Below are 23,974 nucleotides of genomic sequence, written 5' to 3'. Positions count from 1 at the left end.
CCCCTCCTTCTGTTATTAATGTATTTATAGAAGTGCTTTTTGTTATCCTTAACAGAAGTGGCCAATTTAACTTCAAATTGTGCTTTTGCATCCCTGATTTTCTGTCTGCATAATCTAGCTGTCTTCCTGAATTCTTCATAAGTAGTCAGCCCTTTCTTCCATAGCTGGTAAACTCTCTTTTTATCCCTGTAGGTACTACATTCAAATGCCTGAAGAAACATTTGTGAACAGGTGAAAAAGAACAATTTTTTTATATTTCTATTTTAAAAAAGGAAGCATTCAATTGCCAACATAAAATGCTGTTTTAAATTTGCCAAGAATATAAGGAAAAAAATTAGTAAAATTGCGGGTACTCAATTACCCTCGATTGTGGGTACTCAGTGCTCAAGAATTCCTTCATGAGTACATGTTAGAGGTTTTTATGTGTATGAATTTTACCCTTAGCTACTGCTTCTATGTTTAGTTTCTGAAAATAATTGGAACCAAATTCAGCTGACACAAATATTTCCTAAGCACTAGGTCAAAACTCTTGTAATTGTGCCTAAGCAGAGAAGCAACATAAAAAAATGTGTTTGGAATAACAATAAGTAATCATCAAATCTATAAGATAAATGGAGAGAAAGGCCTTGGGGGAAGCTGTATGAGGAGTGGCTGAGGGGACTTGGTCTGTTCAGCCTGAAAAAGAGGAGACTGAGGAGAGACCTCATTGCAGTTACAACTTCATCATGAGGGGAAGAGGAGAGGCAGGCACTGATCTGTTCTCTGTGGTGACCAGTGACAGGACTGGGATGAATGGCCTGAAATTGTGTCAGGGGAGGTTTAGGTTGGATATTAGTGAAAGGTTCTTCCCCCAGAGGGTGGTCGGACACTGGAAGAGGCTCCCCAGGGAAGGGGCCACAGCACTAAGACTCACAGAGTTCAAGAAGCATTTGGATGATACTCTCAGACACATGGTGTGACTCTTGGGGATGGTCCTGTGCAGGGCTAAGGATTGGACTCAATGATCCTTGTGGGTCCCTTCCAACTCAGCATACCTTGTGATCCTGTGAAGATTCCTGCTGTCTACATAATAATCACATTCAGAAACAATAAAAGTTATTTCATATACATTCATCTTAAGGTTACATTAATTTCAGGAATATATTCATTTTAGGGTTAATTCTGAGCTCAGTTACTTTAGATATGTGCTTACTTGAATGAATTTTTATGCCTAAAATTTATGTACCTAAAGAATCCCATTCAGAGGTGTATCAAGGAAGTCATCAGCAATAGAATAAGGAAGAAAATTAATTCCTGTCTAGACAACCAGCAACATGCAGCCCATTTGTCTTCTGTATCTGTAAATTAATCCATGAGCCATTTGAAGTTATCTGTTTGTGCTGCAAGTGAACTGGCACATTTGAGTAACTGATTCAGCTCCAGTGAAACCTATCACTGTGGGTTGTGGTTTGTTGCAAAAGTATGTACCATTTGAGATCCCTTTTCTGGGATCTGATGAAAGGATTGGCTGCTGGACTCTGCCTTGTTATGTGCAGGACTAGAGCAGTGGGTTTTAAGGGAAAGAGAGAGGGACTTCTGTGTCCAGCACACACCGGTGTCAGTGTTACACAGCATTTTGGCCTATATAAAGCTTACATTTTTAAGTCTGCTGTCTTTCAGTTGTAACACTATAGTCTGTTTTTTATTTTATATGCAACCTGACTCAGACACAACTCTAGACTGCTGTGGCAGTACCTTTTACTTTTTTATTCCAAAGTGCTCCTATCCTTACAGCCTCACACTGGAGAATTCAGGAAATATTATCTCATCTACAAAGCTGGGATGTTTAGGAAGTGATTGCCGTTGAAATGTGAATTTTTTCTTTCCAGCCCTTGCTTCATAGTTTTTGGTTGATAATTGTATGCTAGGAAACAAATAAATCTTAATAGATAATTCTAGTAGGAAATAGTGATATAGGTAGCTAATAAACATTTGCTGATAATGCACATGCAGAAAGCTAAACTGACAATCAATGTGTGCAACATCTGTGCCTGATAAAAGTACAGCCTCCTAAGCACTATCACTGCAATGAAACACTACTGATGAAACCATATTGTTACAGTGTAAAAAATTATCAGCAGAAACAGCTTCTGCAGTGGAGAGTGTGCACAGATGAGGATGAGCTGGGACAATCTGCACCAGTTATTTTGTTGGCCAGGGACCTGGCGAGGTTTCCCTGCTTTCCTTTTCCCTTTCTTTTTTCCTTTCTCCTTCCCTTTCCTTTTCCCTTTCTTTTGCCTTTCCTTTTCCTTTCCCTTGGCTTGTTACACAACAATGCTTTTTGCTGAGTACACTCATGAGCTAGACCAGGAATAATTCCTTGTCCTTGCTTAATGAGTATTTTTGAAGACACTCATTTTATCTTAGTTGACTCTAAAGACTGTGAATACAATAAACTAAAAAAATTGCCCATAAAAAAGGAAATGGGTAAATATGTTCCTTCTAAAAATATTAAGCCACATTACTGTGACAAAATAGAACAATTTAGGCACCTACCAATATCAAGAATAAGTGTTCTATATTAGAGGTTTTTTACAGATAATCAATATCAAGTGAGTTGGCACAGCTGTATTTTCTTATAGCTTTTTTTCATAGGTTGAACAGTTAATTGTCATTTAACAGGACGTATATAATTTGTAAATATAACTGAATATATTAAACAAAATATATTTGATTTTTTTTTTTTACATCCCAGATCACTAACTACAAGACTTTTTATGCTTTCTTTTTTTGTTTTTGTTGTCCTAAATTTGATTTATTGTGATTACTGTTTTGTCTTACACTGAAAGAAATACTACTCCTTGATGTCAGGCAGCTGCCATTTTACTGCCAAAAGAAACCTATGGTCCCTCTTATCTACCCAAAAGAGGCTAAAAATACATGAAAAATTTACCCAGTTAGAAATGGAAGTTGATTATGTTAACAAAATGCTACTGAGAATTAAACTTCTAGCCCTAAGTGAAAAAGTCTAAGTGGGCAGAGAATAGACTGCGAAGAGTTGAGGGGAAAGTTACACATTTTCACTGGGTGTAGGTCTCAAGGTGTTGGTAGTGGGAGTGCTGAAGTGTTGGCCTATGGGGAGAAGTCATGAGCTGCCCTGTTCTGGACAAAAGTGTCCATGAACAGACTCCCAACAGGTCATATGGGCTGAGCCCATCAGCCAACCCAGCGGCATGTCTGCAAAAATATATTTCAGGCAGGTCTTAAACTGCTGTACACACAGGTACTGGAGAAGAGTTTTCCCTGTACTCCTGTGGGGGGAGCCCATGCTGGATCAGGTGCATCATGAAGGATTGCAGCCTGTGGGAAGGACACGTGGTGGAGCAGAGGAAAAGCACGAGGAGGAGAGGAATTGTTATGGTCTATCAGAATCCGCCCCCCCATTCCTCATTCCCTTTGTGCTGCACAGGAGGAGGAGGAATGTAGAGGATTTGGGAGTGAAAGAGTAAAGGATAAGGAAGGATGGGAAATGTATTGTTTTAATGTTTCTCTTTGTTTCTTACCACACTTACCATCTAAATCTATTTTAATTTGCAATTAATTAATTAATTAATTTCCACTAAGTTATTTTTCACCCATAAAGGCAATAGGTAAGTGCTTATCTCAGCCAACAAGCTTTCTCATCACATTTTCTTCCCCTGTCCTGTTGAGGAGGGTGAGTAAGAGAGCAGCTGGGTGACATTTTGTCCCTTAGGTAAGGCTAGCCCAACACAGTTGTTTATATGATCGAGAAGATCACTCATTAGAAAGACAGCCAGAGGAGAAATAATGTTATTTTGACCTATAAAAATTATTATATTGCAGTATTCTGAATAGCTGCCACAAGGAAAACAGCTTATGTGGACCATAAAGGAAGATGTTGCCATAGTGAAAAGTAAAACGATATGAGCTTGGTAACATTCATAATTATATAGACAGTTAGAAAAGGCTGTATCTTAGATGTATTAAATGGGGAGAGAATCAATGTGACAAGTTAGAAAATCAGTCAAATATGCCTCTGGTTATAGATTTGATGATGCTGTCAGCAGTGATACAGAAGGCAGCTGAGGGTTTCACAACACAAAGTTATCTGTTTTTTATTCTGACTGAGTTTTGTCAGATGACTAGTTATCCATGATTGGTTTCAGAGGAACATGGAGAGATTTTGGACAGAAGCAGTTATGTAAATTGTCTTGTACAAAAAAACGCAGGAGGTTGAATGTATACTTGTGCAGAAAGTTACTCTTGAAAAGTTTCAGGATCTTATTCTAAAGACATTAATTTACTTTTAAGTTAGGGAACTAAGTTTAAGTTCAAATGGTTAACTTAGCGTATCACTCTTGATATTATCGATGTTTGCTTTCAAAGTTGTAGGTTTCTGTTATTGTCAGGTATCTGACTCTTCATTATATTTTTTTCTGTCACTTTGATTTCTGATTAACGAACAATGGGATCTCTCTTTCCAACAGAGTAGCTTTATCTTTGTCTTTGCTATCTACTTTACAGATTAATTCATTAGCATTTTCATCCCCAAACCCAGGTTCATTATCTGATAAGAATAAAATTTCTGCAGATACATCCTGAGGTATTTGATTTGTCTTATTTATATTCTCAGTAGGCAACTTTCTTTTACTTGGTAGAGATGAGTACAAGTAAATTGTGATTCTGCTCATTATTTTACCCTGATTGAGATTTTATTTCTATCCTTTGTTACATGGAATCCTTATTTGTTTTCTTCTCTCTTTGTTTAATTGGTTTGTGATTGATACAATATACATTCCATTCTTGACTATGAAAAACTGGTTCTAATTTTTTAATGTAGTTTATATTCAGCAATATATTAAATTGAAAACCTTATCTGGGTAATAATTAAACAGAAAAATTAACTCATTTAAATATATATTTGCTGGGATGTGTTTAATACTGAAATTATGATGGCCATATTATTAAATATGTAGGCTGCTTTTTGAGGAGGGAGGAGGGGAGGGACAGTTTTGTATTTAGGCTAAGATTTCCCATTAATGAAATATGTACTTATTCCTGTCATTCAGGTACATGCTGAAGCTTTTGCCAGACCTTCATTAATATCTGAATATGAGCCTTCAAATGGGAAAATAGACTATACTTAGATTATGGAGACTTTAGCTTTTTAATATTTCTCAGTAAATGCTTCAATTTTCTGAATCACTTCACAGTATTTTCTTAGGAATCCATGTAGTTTTTTCTTCACAGCTGGTAAAAATTGTGGATTAATGTAGTCAGAGGTAGAAGTGCCCTAGAGGAACACTTCACTGCCATACAACCAGGGCAATAGAATATTAGAAAGCAACAAGTTGTTAAAGGAGTGAGCTAGACACAATTGTTCTCCACTTTATTTCCCCATTCTACCTACAGAGACCCATGTCTTTATTCAGTTATTCCTATGAAGGTTTTCAGTACTGTAGTATCTTTTTAGGCATCACACAGTACCACTGTGAGACATCTGAGGGTACAGGAAAGAACCTCATGAGTTCTGACAAAGGAAGCACAGATGATACACAGATGATACAGCTGCAATGGCAGCTGGAGGCCAGATAGACCTCAAAAAAATTCTGGAGGGGTGTCCTATTGCTTATTTCAAGGGAAGTGAGTTGAACCCAGGGTATGATACAAGATCTGGAAGGCAAAAATGAAAATTCCAGGGACTCACCTGGAGATGCTCCAGATGCAAACATGTTCAGTTTATGGGACTAGCTTAGAAGTGACACAAATGAAAAACTACTGTCTGTAGTATGAACATCAGATCCTCGGCACCAGTTCTCCAGTTCTGCAGGTCCATTCTTTCTGTTCAGCATGGTTTGTTAATGCAGGTGCAGCCATAGTGCCTCAACTGCTGTTATAGTAAGAAGAGATCCTGTGAAGAAAGATCATCTAAACCCTAGTTCAGCTATCTTGGATGAAAAAAATTGTTAGTTATTGTTCACTTTTGGTCATTGACCATGTCCTGCTTTTATGTCTCTGTCTTGTGTGTGATACCATTGTTCAGGATATATACAAGTACATTCATTACTCTCCTTTTGTTATCTGTAGCACTCTGACTTTTCTCATGTAGTTATCTTGTTGGTGGAGCCAAAGGTCAGGATCAGCTACCTGCACGCATACCTTAACAAGCTCTTCCTTGAAAATGGAGTGACAGCTACGAAACTGTTCAATAGGCTTTGGGCTTTGTAGGCATCATTGCTCACAGAGCAGGAGGTGTCTGGACTCAAGACAGGCTTTAAGAGTTGCCAATTACAGTCAGTGGCAAGGCCATTTGGTATATTGGAAGATGACAACATGGCTGGACTAAAAACACTCCTGTTTAACAGTGATTTCAACATTTGACTCTGTTTAGAACGTGTCAGAGAAGGATACCAAGATTTTTCTTTTTGATGAAAAGGGTTTACAAGTACATTTTGGATGTTAGTTTCTACGAGCATTTTCAGTTAAGCTATTTTGAGGTTGCAAAAAGCCTCAGTTTATAATCCAGATGGTAATTATTGAGATAAATACAGACAAAATTTTCTTCATGAGTAACTCTGGAATTAGCTAAGAAACACCTTAAAAAAGTTGTGGGGTTTTTTTGTTGTTTGTTTGCTTGTTTTTAAAGAGGGCTATTACATTGTCCTATTTCGAGGACATTTTATCTTAGAATTTTATCCTTCATCATGCAAAAGACAAGTTTTTATGAAAATATGTGTAATTTCTTTTTCAAATCCTTCCTTGTGATGGGAGTCTCAGCATCTCTTTATGTGTAATTATAACATTCCTAACTCAAACAACATTTCTGTTAAATATTTTTCAATGGAAACCAGAAATTGACCAATTAGAGAATTAGAACCCCCCCCCTACTATAAGCTATACATAAAAACCTCTTTCTTCTTTTTCTTTTATATATATATGGCAATCTTAAGAGTGCTATCTGTACTTGATTTCTAGGGTGTCCTACTTTTCCTGATACCATCTTGTCCTGCTTCAATATATATATCTGTGGTTTTCAACAGTCATATTTCCTCTACATAATAATGTAGTATCGATGGTTAATGCCACTGCTGTATTTGCTTTTAATTTGGCACCGCTTAGATAACACAGAAGGATTTGTTTGAATGCTGCATATTGACACAGGTAGTATTCCTTATTGTACACTATGAGTCAACTATATCAAAGTTCTACAAATTATAGGGAGGGAAATGTTCTTTTGTTGTAGTTCCCTGTTTTCCTGATATTTCTTTGTATTTTTGATTTTGTCTCCGGAAGGATTAAAAACTTGAGAGTATCCACAATGTTTAGAATGACTTCATTCAGATGTTTGATAAATCCCACCAAGAAGCAGCTTAGACCTACCAGTAAGTCCTATAATTTGCTGCTACATAATTTTTGCCAAATATTTGCTACAATATTTGCCAAATTATTATTATCCATAGTGCATAAAAAGTCAAAGAAAGCTTTAAAGGACACACATCAATATAGTTTTCCTCAATAGTTTAGGACTTTAAGCCAAAAAAATATGTTTTTCTTCTACAGATACACATTATGGAAAGGCAAGAGGGATGATAACATCATAGGAAGAAGTTAATGGTGTCAGAATTGCTCTGTTATGAAGAGGAGATTTATGAAAAAAAATATCAGCACATGACATTCATCCTTTCTAGGAAATATATAAGAAATAATAATGGTCTAACAGTGTGAGTGGGAACTAAAATCAGACAAGTTTTGAGCTTTGTACTGGTTTAATTTTTGACCTGACTTCCATCCATTTTTGCAGACTAATTTTGTTCAGCATCTGTTCTTTGACCTTCCTGGTTTTAGTATGCTGACTAATGGGACATTGCATTCATCTGTAAATATATGCCTCAAAAATGTAAAGCCAATTCAGAATAAAATTAAGTTCATAAGATGAAACTTACTTTACCTACTGGATTCCCAAAAATAAGAAACATATAATGTAACATAGGCAGACCCAAGAATATTTCCTCCTCACATACAAAGTTTATATTTTTTCCATTCTAAAATGAATTTGATTCCAAATGAGACAGTCCAGGTTGCTTGCTTACATCTCACTAACATGCTCTATTTATTTTATTTCAAGCTAGAGCAATTAAATTGTGAAAACTACTGAAATTATTCCTTCATTTCAATATCCCTTGCATATGGGAAAGAATGGTATAGATGGGAGATGAAACATTCTCTTGATGCTGATTCAATGCTCCACCTTAAACCTGTGTTGCTGGAATCAGCTCCTAATGCCAAAAATTAGAACCCAAGGACAGAGGAAAATGTTACATGGATTTTCTTGGTTTAATCCCAAAGTCTTTGCCTTTTCTTCTCTGTTAGTTCTGCCCCTGATGCTAATCCTATATCAGCTACACTGACAGCGTGGGTAGATCTGTTTGTACTGCTGACTCCCCCTTCATGTACAGTTGTGCCAGTTTCACAGGCCATGTGGGACTGAATATATTCACCACACTCATTAGTCTGAATGATAAGACTTATTTCCATTATATGACAAGATGACACTATCAGTTTTAATTATTTCTATCATTTACAACTGGGACTTAGGTTCATAAAATGGATATTTAATCATGCTAATAATAACTGCAAAATTGCTACAAAATTGCGTCAGATCAAATGGTTATTTTTTTTTTTTAAAGAAAGATTTTACTGAACACAAAAGATTCAGTTTTGTAAATTTTCTGAGGTGGAAAAGGACCTAAGAAAGTTATTTGTAAGCACTTTTTTTTAATTCGTCTATTGTTCATGTAATTTCCATCACCAAAATATATTTTAGAGGCTTTAAAATAAAATAATGCATATATCTCATAAATTTAAATACTCAAAAGCTAGTCCTAGTAGTAAGTAGCAATTGGTAGTAAGTTCAGGAATGGTACAAATGCGAAGCTTTAAATTTGCAATAAGAGTTTCTATCCTGCCTTTTTCAACTGCACTAACAAATTCAGAGTTTATCTGCTGATAAAGTTGGTGAAGTTTCATCACTATTCTAAGTGCTATTCAACATGGAGTGATAGCAAGCATGTTTGTAAATGAAAAAGTTGTTTCTTGCAACAGAAGACATATCACAATAAAATACCTGTCTCTCTTGAGAAAGTTCTATTTCAAATTAAACTTTGCTATTCAGTTTTTTTAAGACATATTGAATTATTCATTAATGATGAGCCCACAAAATATAGGTTTTTTCTTATTTTTAAGACAGGCATAATCTGTTTTGCATCTGACTGAATATATAAAAATTAATTAAGGACCATTCATGAGCTTGTTTCTTGCAATATATTATTCATGTCACATCATCGATAACTTATTTGACACTGTGTTCTCTAGAAGAAAATACTGAATAGAGGCATTAATAAATTAATTTAAATCTTAACTTTGATCTCCCATGACATAAAACAAGTGTACAAAATTTATCATTGTGGTCGTCAGACTTACAGGATAAATATTAAAAAGAAAAATAATGAGAACATGGTTTAATTGATAGATTGCAACTTTAACTAAACAGTGGAGAGGAACAGAGTTTTTTTCTTGTAACTCACTTTATCTTGCATAACTTCTATTAGTTCAAAGATGTAGTTTCAGGTGCATAATGAAAGCCTTGTAAGTCATCTGGTATTGGAGGTTTCTGCCCTTTCTGTGAGTGAAAGCTTTTTCAACTTCATCCTACAGGTAAGAAATGGTAAGAAATAGCTCTTTGCCTCCAACCACTGAGAAAACAAATTGTTATAAAGTCTCCTAATTCCTCGGTTCATTCAGTAACCTGCTGCCCTCAGGTTCCTCAGCACTTTCTGACTCTGACACTGTAACTTCTCCAACACTCTCTTTTTTGCTCTCCTTTTGCTCTTGTCATGCTCTGGGACATAAACCCTATTGTGCTTCTGTGGCCTAATGTGGACACCCTCAATATCTGTGCTGTCTCATATCAGAGAATCACAGAATGGGTCAGATGGGAAGGGACCACAGTAAGTCATCTGGTCCAACCTCCCTGTTCAAGCAGTGACATCTGAGAGCACATGGCACAGGATTATGTCCACAGAGTTCTTGAAAATCTCAGGGTACCAAGAGGATGGACCAAGTTCTTCTCAGTGGTGCCAAGCAATAAGACAAGAGGCAAGTAGCAGAAACTGGAACACAGTAAATTCCACCTGAATATGAGGAAGAACTTTTTATCATGTCAGTGACCATGCACCAGAAGAAAATGCCCAGAGAGGGTGTGAAGTCTCCCTCACTGGAGATATTCAAGAACCATCCGGACACAGTCCTGTGCCTTTTGCTTTCAGGTGACCTTGCCTGACCAGGGAGGTGGGACCCACTGTGGTCCCTTCCAACTTCACCCATTCAGTAACTCTGTGAATAACAAAGTCTTAGAGATCTTTCTGAAAGTTTCCTCCTAAATTATCTTATACTGAAAAGATATTGCCAGTTTGATTTAATAGCAAGCACACAACTTCCAGCAGTATAGCTAAACCCTTTTAAAATTGATTGCTAAAAAAAAAATTTGAAGTTTTGACAGTTTTTGTACTGCATACTTTATTATTTTCTTTGCCTGTTAAACTTGAGCCACAAGTAACCTTTTCCCTTTGAGGCAAATTCAGTTCATGAAGAGCTTCATGATTTATTAGTTAACCTCTGCTTAGAAGGATTCACTCTGGCCTGGAATGCAGTCGTATAGGAAGGGTATTCCTGAATAATGTATTTTCATTAGTAACAATAGGAAAGTGAAATGTTGCCAAAGTGAAACAGGTACACAAGCCTTAGCAGTAATGAAATTCTGAAACACAGATTTTAGAAAAAATGGGTGTTGTGAGGAGAACTGATGAATGTAAGTGTAGAATGATAGCTAATGAAATGGTGAAAAAGCAAGGAAAAAAAGTCATTGAGTCATTTAGCCAATATTTAACACATAAATGACCCTTTACCTAAAGAGCTCAAATTTCAAGTCCAGCATCTTCCTCACTGTACTTATCAGTTCCTCCACTCACCCAGACAGAGGGCTTCCTCCCAGGGCAAGCAGTCTCTGAGACAAGGCTCGCATATTGGAAACAAGGGAATGGGAGGGACAGAGGTGCTTTCAAGGCTTCAGCTTGCCATGGGCTCTGAATATAACCAGGATGTATAACCAGGTGATACAAACAGGAAAGTTCTTAGAAAGCCCAGAGTACAAGCATAATTAAGGGGTTGTTTGGGGCACAGTTGTAACCCCCAAAGAGTGCATTTCACAGTGAATAGCTCTCTTTGTACAGACTAGGTAATTTTTTCAGTACAAGTGCTACACATTTCTCATAGGTCAAACCAACTCACTTTACCTAAGAGAAGCTGCTTATCTTTCCAGATCAGCTGGGATATTGCTTTCAAACAAAAAGGGGGATTTAGAGTGTGAGGATTTCTTGTCATTCTACTGGAAAATTCTGATGGTTTAGATTGCATCTGAACTGGAGCTGAATAGTTTCAGATTATCTTTTAAGGAAGGCTTCATGATCTTGATCTTCTCCAGCTCTTTCAGACTGATTCTCAATGCAACCTAGCTCTGACCACAATATTCCTGTGTTTTTTTCAAGAGTTTCTTGACATTCATCATCTTATGTAAGATTGTTATCTAAAGTCATTCTCAGGTTGTGTTTGGTACAAGTATTTATTTACATAATGGACTGAATTTGTAGAGCAGAAAGAATTGCACTCCAAGTAAAAAAGAGGAGGAAAATTAAAAGCAACTCCTAAATTTACCTCTTCAGTATTGAAAGTATGCATCATTTCTATAGGTGTGCCACAATTTGAGAGGGTTACTAACTGAAAATAGATCACAGGCAGGGAAAATATTTCTCTTTGCTTTGATTTTAATAGCTTCATAAGAGCTAAACAGCAGCTGTAAGCATAGTGCTTACTTATTTAAATCTCCATTAAGCATCAGTAATGTTTTTCTGCTGTTACACCTAGATGATTATTAAAAAAAAGTTCTTAAGGTAATTGTAACTATATTGCAGCATTCTCTATATCATAAGGTAAAATATGGTGGTTGATAAATTAATTCACATAACACAGAAATAGATGCTCTTAGAGCCTCTTTCAAGCTCACATTTTTCCTGTGAAGATTTTCCCTGCCACCTTAAAAAGACAAAAAGCAATATCTGTGCTGACAAGGAATTGAACTAAATCTGTTCTTTCACTTGTCACAATATATTGTTGATTTGAGCAATAGTCTACTGACCCCAATTATGCCTGAGTGATGGCCTTCTCATTACTGTCATGTGAGGTGGCCAGAAACCTTAGTAGCAGATCACTTAACATCTATTCAGCAAATCATAGTTCTTTCAGCATCCTATGTCATTAAATGACAGGTAGAACCTTTAAAGCAGATAATGACATAGCATCAACTGTGCTCTTGGTTTGAGGGCCAGGAAACCAGTTGTGATGGGCAGAAATTTATTTGACTTATTATTCTTCAATATATTCTCTTTTGCTCATCTTTAAAAATATCACTTTCTGTAATGCATAAGCATATTTGTCTGCTCATCCTTTCTAGTAAAGAATCACTGCTGAATTTAAGATATTACCTCCTTCTTTTTTTTTTTTTTTCATTTCTGTAAGCCTCTTCCTAATCCATTCTCTCCTCTCAATTAAGAATCCAATCTGCATTCTATTTAAACCGTAATAGGTTAGGAATTCATCAAGATTAATTATTAACAAGAGTTGGTTATAGAAAATGAATATGCTGAGTTTATTTGCCATTTGCACAAATTTTTCTTCCTCCTCTTTTAGCTATGTGACAGATGGGACACTAATAATGCAAATGGTCTATAAACAACTCCTAAAATGCAAGGTATTCTTGTTTAAAAAAATCAGACATTTATGATATGAACATAATATGAATTATTTCAAACTTAAATGTAGCTGATCATTTCCTAGCAGTGAATGCACGACAGCAGCTTACCCATAGCTGCATTCTTTTTTAAACAGTCCAACTCAACAAGTCAGGGCTTAAAAAATAAAGCAAAACAAACCAAATAAAATAAAATAAGTATCAAAATAATCACAAGCACAAAAAAAAAATAAAGGAAGAATTAATTTAAAACTTGTCAAGAAAACTTTTGGAAACTGCCAGCGTGAATTCAAGGAAAGAGGATCTCCACGGACTTCCACAAAGAGTAAAAAGGCAGCAGTTATGCAGTTCTTCATCTTTCCAACATGAACTGCAACCTTGTGGACATCATTTATAAGAAAGTGAAAAGATGTTTTTCTTGAGACAGCTCAGCCACTGACTTTTGTTATAACAAATTCTGACCAAGTAGTAGGTTGAATATTTCAGAAGAATTACACAAGGTGTCAATGAGAATTTCTTATCAGAACATTATTAGAACATGTTAATCAGTTGTAATTGACCAAGAACTGAGAGCATTGAGTACCTTTTGTTCCCTGTGCTGGAAAACGTGACATGAGTCAGTAATTTGAAAATGAAAAAAAACAGAAACCAACTCAAACCCAAATAGTTACGGCTCAAAAATATTCCAAATATCAAGCAAAAATTAGACAAATAACTTTAGCTAAAACCAGGAATATTTTGAAGGGAGTTGTCAATTAATTGTAAGCATTTTTTTTTTTTTAAACAATTGTAAATCAGGCAAATACTGACATGTGGTGAGATGCAAAATAGGTACTGGTAATAAAACATCACATTGCTGGGTAAAATTAGCAGAAAGCTTAGATTATATGAGGCCATATCACATTCTAGTTCTCAAATCCATTAGGTGAAAGAGACCACTGTGTAACCTTAACAAGTCCTAGCTTAATAATAGTACTTAAAACAGATCCCTACCATGCTCAGTAAATGCTAAATTCCTCTGTAAGGAATCTGTCAGGAAACAGGCTGATGTTACAGCATCCTGGCTACGTGCAGTTAACGGTTCAGGGCAAACCTTCTGGGAAGCTTGTTTCAGTCTTAATAGAGCATGACCTTGAGTAGACAGGCAGGCAATTTGTGAGAAACTTTGGGTGTGAATGCTTGCTCAGCAATACTTTGAAAAGATCCATCCATGCAGGTCACACCATGCTTGAAAGCTGCAGAGGAATAAGGTGCCTATATTCCAGCAGTAATGTCCTTATTCTCCAACTCAAATAATAGAATACTGTAAAGTGTGCTGCTATTTTTACCTTTCAGGATTTTTCAGGTTATTCTTGACCATAATCTTCAACTCATATAGAACCTATTGTTTCATAAGGAAGCTCTAATTTTGTGCTCAGATTTTTATTGTTTTCTATAATGGATAAACATTAATCTCCAACGATATGCCTGTTGGATTTGGGTTAGATTCCCAGGACAAAATTTAAAAAAGCTGAAGGAAGAGTCAGCAATTTGCTATGCAAGATCTGTCTTTTTAAAATGCAACAAGGCTTGATCAGCCATTGAGAAGAGATTTTAAACACTTGAGCAAGATCTGCTGTCTTTGCTGTAAAATTTTAGTTTTTTAGGTACTCTAAGCTTCAACTGGGGAAATTTATGAGCTTCTCCAGTAAAATATTTACTGTGGTCTCCTTTCATAAAATTTCCTAGAAATCCCATAAAGCATGCTTGTTAAAAGCTGCTGTACTCTTTAAAACCACATTCAAAGTATCTAGTGTATCAATTATTAATCTGCTCAGAACTAGCCTTCAAAATTTTAAACAGATGTTTTTTGCCTGGTGCACGTGTTCAGCTGTAGAAAAAATTTTAAGAAATATATTTAAGAATTAAAATAATGTTAATTACCCACTATCTAACCCTTTTCTATATCCACTTCCTTAAAAATGGTAGAAGTCTGAATCCTTGGTTCTACACACTGAAATTATTTTCACTTAACAGTGGTCATACTCTTGTTGTGAAAATATATACAATTAGCAAAATTAGCTAGTGTGAAATATTGTTGGTGTAATAGAGCTGAAGTGTTTTATGAGGTGTGGTGACCTTTACCAGTATACTGTACAAGAGGTAACTACTACTATCCTGATTATTTGCAACTTAAGGATGTGGACTGCCATATTCTTGATGTGAACTGCTGCTTAAGTTTAACTTTCATGTAAAGCTGTATCTCCTATTCTGTTGTAACACATTCTATTGTAACATGTTAAGCCCAGCCAAGTGCTCTCTATGGCAGAATATTATTGAAGCTCAAGTTCGAAAGGGAAATATTTAATCCCAATTACTTAGCTAAGCTTTTCCTTCCTGAGGGGAAGGTCTGCACAGCTCTCAGAGTAAGCTGCAACAGATTCATATAACTTCATGTTTTGTTTGGGTCCTGCCAACACCAGGCTGCCCTTCCCACCTGCACAAGCTGTAGTGTGACACTACTATTAGGCTCTTCACTGTCCTGTGTAACACCATCTTGGTCCCTCTATTCTGGGCTTTGAAAGGACTTCTACAAAAAACTTAGAGGAGCAGAAACCACCTGCATTCAAGATGCAGACATTTTTGTGACTATTATTTCCCATAAAATTATGACTATAAAATAAAATAATACACAAAAGTATTTGAGAGAATTCATACTCTGTTCTATGACACTGCTGAAAATAGTGTAAATATACTAAAAAATGAGAAGATATTATAATTTCCATTTATATAAGGAGCACTTTTTTTAACTGTTCAACCCTATTAGTTTGCCATGAAAGATCAATATTATTAATAATGAGGCAGCCGCACATTTCCAAGGACAAATCTTTTAACAGTTTACTCTTGCCTTGAGATGGTGTTACTGTTAATTTTGTTTTCTTTACATTAAAGTTCCTCTATGTTCATTAATCATTAAACCAATTATACTGCTTTAATATGATTGATTTGGAAATTTATTCCATGCCCCCACACCTGTATAGTTTTCCAGTGACAATTATTGTCTCTTTCTGTGTTGTATGACATCGCTTTCTCTTGAAGGTCAGAGAGCATGTTTGTATTATCCACATGAAGCTTCTGGGAATAGCAACAAACATTTTACACATGGATGAAAGACCCATCAGGAAGATTTGAGATTAAGACAGAGTGTCATTTCATTGCACTATAAAAGCCTTGTGCACCCATGTCACAAGTTCTATAGGCAATTCTGGTCTGAATGATAAGCAATGTAGCAAAAAAATTAGAGGAGGGTCATGAAGACTATTAAAGAGTGAAGAAGCTTTATTACACAGGCATTCCCAAATTACTGGAATTAATGTCATTGAGGCTTATAAAAACCATGAAAATGGTGATTAAGATGAAAACAGAAAAAATGTGCACCAAATTAGAGATATCAGATATTCAATAAAACCTGTAAGAGTTACTATTCAAGTAGTTAAAAGGAATTACTTACAGATCAGGGAGTGAACTCCTAGAACTCACTGCTACAAGGCAGTTGCAGAAAGCAGGCACAGTAACAGCAGATTGAAAAAGGCAAAAGTGTGATCCACAGCTCCATATGTAATGAATAAAAGGAATAGACTGATATTTACTCTCTGACATCTATAATTTAATAATCATGGAAGAGGGATGAACCAAAGAAGCTCACATGTCCTGAGTATTTTTTCTAATATGCACATTTCTCATGTCCTCATCATGACTTTTCTTGAAATGTAAAACAGTGAGTTAGAATCAGAAATTTAGGGCTGCTGTAAATTGATGTAAAACAGCTTAGATTGCCTTCACCAACTGATAAAATGATAAACCATTCATCATTTCAGCTAAGTCTGCTACCTCTCTTGGGCTATCACAAAAGTTTTACAAAGTTTGTTTTCTTTTGGTTTGGTTTTGTTTTGTTGATTTTTTTAATAAAATCTATATAAACAGCTATAACAACAGAGACTTGATTTGCTAATTTAAAAGGTCATTTTTTTCCCAACAAAGATAATTTTTACATGATGTCTAGCGCATACAGATTAGATTTTGAGCTAGAGGTTGTTTTTTGGTGTTTGTTTTCAGTTTTTGTTTGTGGTGGGTTGTTTTTTTTTTTTTGGGGGGGTTTGTTTGGTTGGCTGGTTGGTTGGGTTTTCTTGTGGAAAACAAGACAAAAAGAGGAGTGAAAGTAACTGGTGTTTTGTGAAGTTGAGACAAGGGTGAAGGGTCCATCTCAGAATATCCTCCAGTACTCTCTTTTGAATGTAGCCAATGTTAATGAAGTTTGACCCTGGGTTTGTTACTGATGTGATTTAAAATTTGTTGTGTGCTCTCAGGGGGATGCATAAGAGCATAAATGAGCCCAGAGATACTCAGGGCATTTTTTTAAGATGTTCTTTCTTTCCATTTGCAGAGTACCTACTGCCCAGAAAGAAAAAGCAGAAAAAATAAGACTATCTTGTCTTCATAGGCTTGAAAAATACCTTTTGCCGACATCACACATAATATAAGTAGCCATAATACCACTTGTGCAAAGGAAGACTAGAAATACTGCTGAATGATGCAATTTGCAAAGCTCAGTTTTCTCTGTAAGTCTTAAATAGTAACACCTTCTGCATGCTGCTCTTGAAATATTGACCATCAGACACTAATTCTAATTTTCTATCTAGTCTGGGTACAGAAACCATGTCTATAGCAAGTCATCTGTCACAGAGTTCCATTAACAGATTTCAAATATTGACTAGCAAGGGAAGTATTCACTTTCTTGAGATTAACAATCTATAAGTTAATATAAAATATGTGTACAATTGCCATTAATGGAAGATTAATGAGGATAAACCTTATTTGGAAAGAAACTGGTTTGTGAACACTTCATAAATAAAAGACAAGCCTAACTCAATGAGCAGTTCCTAATGAGTATTTCAAACTTTACTGATGCCAAGAACTAAAGTAATGCCTACTATGAAGTCATAATGTTGTTTTAGCTGTATGGTTTAAAGGTGTAACAACCGCCTTGTTATCTTAACTCAATAAACTCTCCTTACTATATAAACACTGTTCAATGATTTTAAAAGGCATATTGCCTGATTTCAGAACACAGACAATGAAAAGTGTGAAGTACAGGTATCAAGTCTTTCATCAGTGTAAGTCTAAGAAACATAGATGAAAAATTTCTGTATATATCAAAATATTTGTATTATTTTTCAAGATGAACTTTGCTGATGAATATGGAAATGCACTAAGTTATTATTATTAAAAAGTGTTTTTTAAATAATTACTAATGGAAGAAGTAATTTTAACACTGTAATAGGATATATGCTCGTTCTACAGAAACCAGAATTATTGTAACATCCATTTCATTGTTCCTTCACTTAATTGTTAATATGTTGGCAGAATTCACTAATTCATCTTTTTCGTGTATTTATGTGACTGGTACTTCTTTCGTAGTTATTTACTCAATTCACTTGCCTTTAGTAGATACTTACTCAATTCACTTGCCTTCTATTATAAATCTCTAGAGATACACTGTTAAGGTCCCCTCTCAGTTGTCTCTCCTTGAGGCTGAACAGGCCCTGCTCCCTCAGCCTTTCCTTGTAAGAGAAGTGCTCCACTCCCTTCATCAGTCCTGTTGCCCTTCACTGGAACCACTCCTGTAACTCCACGTCTCTCTTGAACTGAGGAGCCCAGAACTGGACACAGCACCCCAGATGTAGCCTCATTAGGGTTCACTAGAGGGGCAGGATCACCTCCCTCAACCTGCTGGCAATGTTCTTAATGCAGCCCAGGATACCTCATCATTCCCTGCAACTGGCAGGACAGAAGAGAATACAACTTATGCTCCAGATCCCTTGATCAGTTGTCCCAGAGCTCTGAAGTTGATTATTGCTCATCTGGTGTAAAAATATAGGTAGGCTTTCAACAATGTATATGTGGAGACTCATTAGGATTGTCTGTAATTGGTATCCTGTCACCCATGTACATACCAAGACCATAAATGGGATGATCATCATTTTAGCCTAATTAATTATTATGAAAGATGGTGTATGTCAAACGACAAGACTGTAGAGGGGGAGATTTAGGTTACCTAAATATCTTCTCAGGGCCTTTTCATCTTTGCAGAAGGTTAAGTCCTTAATCTTATTAGATGTTTATGTAGTGATCACACACTGGGTCTTAACTGCAGTAGAACTTTGTATGCATAGTACCCCAGCTTTATTAACAGGAGATTAGTAATTTTTATGCTTTGGTATTGCACAAATATTTTCTTTCACCATTTCCTTACTTCTAAACTAGCTTTACATCCCTCCATTCTTCCCACTGCCTTGATTTTTCATAAAAACCCATGTTGCAGGATTCATCACAAATAAGGTATGACTGTTTAAACCATGTTACTCTTAATAGAAGATCCATCCAATCTTTTTTGTATTATCTCCTGATTATATTATTTGTATAATCTTCCTGATTTCTTCTACCACAACTTCAAGTTATGAAAATAGTTTTTAAACTCTTTGGTAGTGACTGTATCTATAATATGAAAACTCCAGCCCTTTGATGCAGCTATTAGGACTTAAATTTAGTTTGTGTATCATCTTTTGTAAGAACATTGCAAACATGTTCTGACAGAGAATGAAGTAGCTAAATTCTTTTTTGAAGTTTTGCATCTGTGTGTATATATGAGAGATGAAAGAGGGAGAAACTAATTCTGGGACATACCAATAACAAAACATCTTAGGTTTCAATCCAGTCTTGCATCTACACTTCAGTTTACAAACTGAACTATCCCACTTACTATTCTTGATAAATTTTTCCCTCAACTGGCACCACAGTTTCCACATATTGAAATTACACCTAAAAAGATACATCTGATTAGAGAATTTTAGAGAAAGTCTGAAATTTCACTCACTCTTTATTGAACCTTTATATTAGCCTAGATACCACTCTTTCTGTGTTACGCTTGTAATACTCATCATATTTCTGTTATTGAAGTATTGCAGGGCACAATGACATTGCAGCTGGTTCCCCTATTGCTGGAGGGATTCCAAAATAATAGTATGAGGAAAAATGAAGAAATTAGTTTTTCAATATTACATTGTCAGTCTCTGGAGGCTTTTTGCACTTCCTTCTCCACCTTCCCCAGGTGTCTGAAACTGTTTTGTCAAGATAAGTCTCTGCTTTAGAAAACAGTTCATTGCTACTAAGATGGAATGTGAAGTTTCCTCTGAGACCAAATCCATTTTCTGCAATTAGTGGAGTTGATAAGTGTTAACTTATATAGTGAAAGGGGAAAAAAACCCACATATAACACCCCCCCCCCCAAACCCCACCATCTGTAACTGTTCTATAGGGATGGTAGATTTTCCTCTAAAAGATGATGAAAATGCTGTAAGAAAATTTAGATTTGCCTTCTCCTTTACATTGTATTATTAACTTTTTAAAGTGTTATAACAAACATTATAAAGAAATCACTGTCAAAGATTGGGATTGTGCTATATATGTCTTTTCATACTCAAAACACATTGTTTTCATGAAGTAACCAGAATTTATGGCTTAGATAGTCTAAATCCCAAAATAAGACATTAATTTGCTCAGCATATTTTACTCCTGAGATAGAGGTAGGGAGGTATTTTTGCTACCAGGTTTTAGTATGAATCAAATAGACCAGGATCCCACTAAAGTAAAAGCAAACCAAAACCTGTAACAAGAGGAAATCTTTAGCAGGAGAGAATCAGATGGATTTCCTACTGTCCAATCACCTCAACAGGTCCACCATTAGTATTTTATATTGTTTATGTATGATGTACTCTTACAAAATACATATATAGAGTGAAACTCCAAATACTTAGAGGCAATGAAAGGATGAGAGAGTTAGGGCTGCTCTGTTTGGAGAGGAAAGAGCTTCAGGGAGACCTTATTGCAGCCTTCCAGTATTTAAGGGAGCCTATAAGAAAGATGAGGATAGACTTTTTAGCAGGGTGTCTTGCTGTAGGACAAGGGTAATGGTTTTATACTGAAAGATGATAGGTTTAGATTAGATATAAGGAAGAAGGGGTTTTTTTACAATGAGGATGGCAAAACACCATAAGAAATTGCCCAGAGAGGTGGCAGATGCCCTGCCCCTGGAAACGTTCCAGATTAGGCTGGACGGGGCCCTGAGAAACCTGGTCTAGTGGACAATGTCCCCATTTGTTGCAGGGGAGGTTGGACTAGATGACCTTTAAAGGTCTGCAGTGGTTTAACCACAGACAGCAACCAAAGCATCACACAGACACTTGCTCTCTTCCCCATGAGGGGGATCGGGGGGGAGAATTGGAAGGGTAAAGGCCAGAAAACTCATGGGTTGAGATAAAAACAGTTAATAGGGAAAACAAAAGCTGCTCTCACAAGCAAGGAAAACAAGGAATTCATTTACTGCTTCCCATGGGCAGGCAGGTTTTCAGCCATTCCCAGGAAAGCAGGGGAGTAACCATCAAAGCAGAGTAACCATCACAGAAATGGTTACTTGGGAAGACAAATTCCAACACTTCAAATGTCCCCCCATTCCTCCTTCTTCCCCCCATTTTATATAGTGAGTATGATATCTTATTGTCTGGAATATCCTTTTGGTCAGTTGGGGTCACTTGTCCCAGCTGTGTTTCCTCCCAGACTCCCACACACTCCCAGCTTCCTCACCAGCATGGCAGTGTGAAAAGCAGAAAAGGCTTTGGCTCTGTGTAAGCCCTGCTCAACAGTAACAAAAACATCTCTGTATTATTAACCCTGTGTTGTATGTAAACCTAAATCACAGCCCCGTACCAGCCACTGGGAAGAAAATTAACTCTACGCCAGCCAGAACCAGTACAAGATCCCTTCCAACCCAAACATTTTATGATTCTATGATTCTACTAATCTATAAATACAATAATTGCGTGTGACTTCACTATTTAAATTTCCCCACATCATTGTTCAAATACTTCTGAGACTCTGCTGGATGACTGTCTCCATTATTGTTGTGTCAAAACAATATATATATATATTTATACCACAAGTTATAGTGCTGTTGTTTTTTTATGACTGTCTAAAGAACAATTACAGAATCAGTTACAATTAATTTCCTTTCTTCTAGTATTCTGCTGTTTTCTATGACAAATGACTTCAAATCACTGTGACACTAATTTCTATAAAGGGAAGATGTACATGTCATTCTCTCTTCATCAAAGGTATTTACTTTTTTCCAAGGAAGTGTCAGTGATCACCAGATCTCTATTATATTGTTATTATTTTGTTATTTTATCTTCAATAATTTTGCAAATATCCAGTATTTGACATTAATATTTTGCTATAGAAATATGCCTTTGAAGACTTTTTTCACTAATTTTTTTCTACTGAACAAAACGTTCACAAATAACAACTATACCTACCCAGAATAATTCTGCACTTCCACAGAAGGTACTTATGTGCACTCTACCTTTAGAACTTTATTTTTAACTGAGGTGTTGAACTGGGAAAGAAGATAGCGTGTAAAACCTTTATTTCACTTGCAACTATTTAAAGACATCCAAAATAAAATAAGTTTAGTTTTACATGTTAATTATTATATTGATTATATCATGGCTAGCAAAACATATCCAATAACAGTAAACTAGAAACTTAAAAGATATTCCAGAAGGTACTTTCTAACAGACTAAAAATTAAAATAAAAATAAAGTCCCCATTTCCAGATTGTCTTAAACATCCCAGTCTGGGAGTCTAAACTGTCTATGCCAGGAATACATAATCACCTATTTGATTTGGCCTGTGCTTTTGATGTAAGCAACAGATCTTGATAGCTTTCTCACTGTTTATTTACATTTGAAGCCAGTACAAAGCATTTCCATCTCTCTTCTTATTTTACAAGACCTTTGTGTGTTCTTTTTATGAGTATAGTTTTCTGTAATAACTATGGAACTGTCACCCTTAAAGGAGATCTCACCTAATACAGGTTTCCCTTTTAAGTGCCTTGCAGAACTAGAAACACAACTATCACATGTCTACATACTTACTTAAGGCTTACTTTTTTTTTCAGGCTCTGTGATTAAAAACTCACCTCTCCGTTGCTGCACTTATCTAGTGTTCAGTAAACTTCATTTTATCAAATGCAGTTTCAAATTCAAGCTCCACATGCACCAAGTGGCAAAAAAATTCCACAGAAAGTGCTACAGAACCTGCAAGTATCATAGAGCTGCCTTCCTCATGATAATATGGATTGCTAGAAGAGACTGTAAAGAAGTTCTGACTTTCTCCAGTTGATCTCTGCATTTAGGAAAAAAAAAATCAGATCCAATGAACCTTTAATTGTTTCAGTATTTCCTTATCCTATTCTTACTATCTGTGGTTTTAAATGATCTTTCCACACTAAGTGCTTACAAAAAGATTCATTTCATTCTCCTTGTTAGTGTGATGACCTCCCCATAGGGGCATAGAGTTCAGTGCACTGCCCAGACTTTGATGGGAAAACTCCTTCCCTTTTGGAAACATCCTCACCACCACCACACTCTCCCCAGAACAGTGCTACCATCTCTTACATCCTCTTTCCTCCTCACCATTCACTCCAAATTTGGCAGGTATGAAACAGTGTCGCTGAAAACCATGACTCCCTATCAAATAGTTTTGTGCAGTCTGGTGCGCTATCTGACTCCCCGAGGTTTAATAACCTACAACTTGCCTATATCTTCATGACTTTTTTTTTTTTTTTCTTCTTCCTAGGTGGCTAAAAATACCTCTTCATTAAACATCAAACCTACTGTATCAGCATCTATGAAGAGCAGAAAAGACAGATTTCCCTCAGGAAAAGTTGCAGGTAAATTTCCAAAGTTTGTTTAGATTTTTGGAACAAAAAAACCCCAAAAATAATAGTTCAACCACCTCTATGGATAACACTGAAGTATATAATCATAGTTACTGAGGAAGTGTTTAATTACTGCTTTCCTTTTTCCTCTTCCTTTTTCTCCATCTTCTAAAACTATGAAATTGTATTTGTGAAATGAAAATTAAAATCATATAAAAAAAAGGTTTCTATAATGTGATTTGATGAAATAAGAGAGGAGACAACAGAAATATACTGGAAAAGAGAAAAAGATGTCTTAA

This window comes from Empidonax traillii, unplaced genomic scaffold (genome assembly GCF_003031625.1).
Source record: "Empidonax traillii isolate 1590-97213 ecotype Southwest subspecies unplaced genomic scaffold, ASM303162v1 scaffold1:size7828297, whole genome shotgun sequence".
Classification (NCBI taxonomy): domain Eukaryota; kingdom Metazoa; phylum Chordata; class Aves; order Passeriformes; family Tyrannidae; genus Empidonax; species Empidonax traillii.
The sequence above is the reverse complement of the archived record's forward strand: the minus strand, read 5'-3'. Positions refer to the sequence as shown.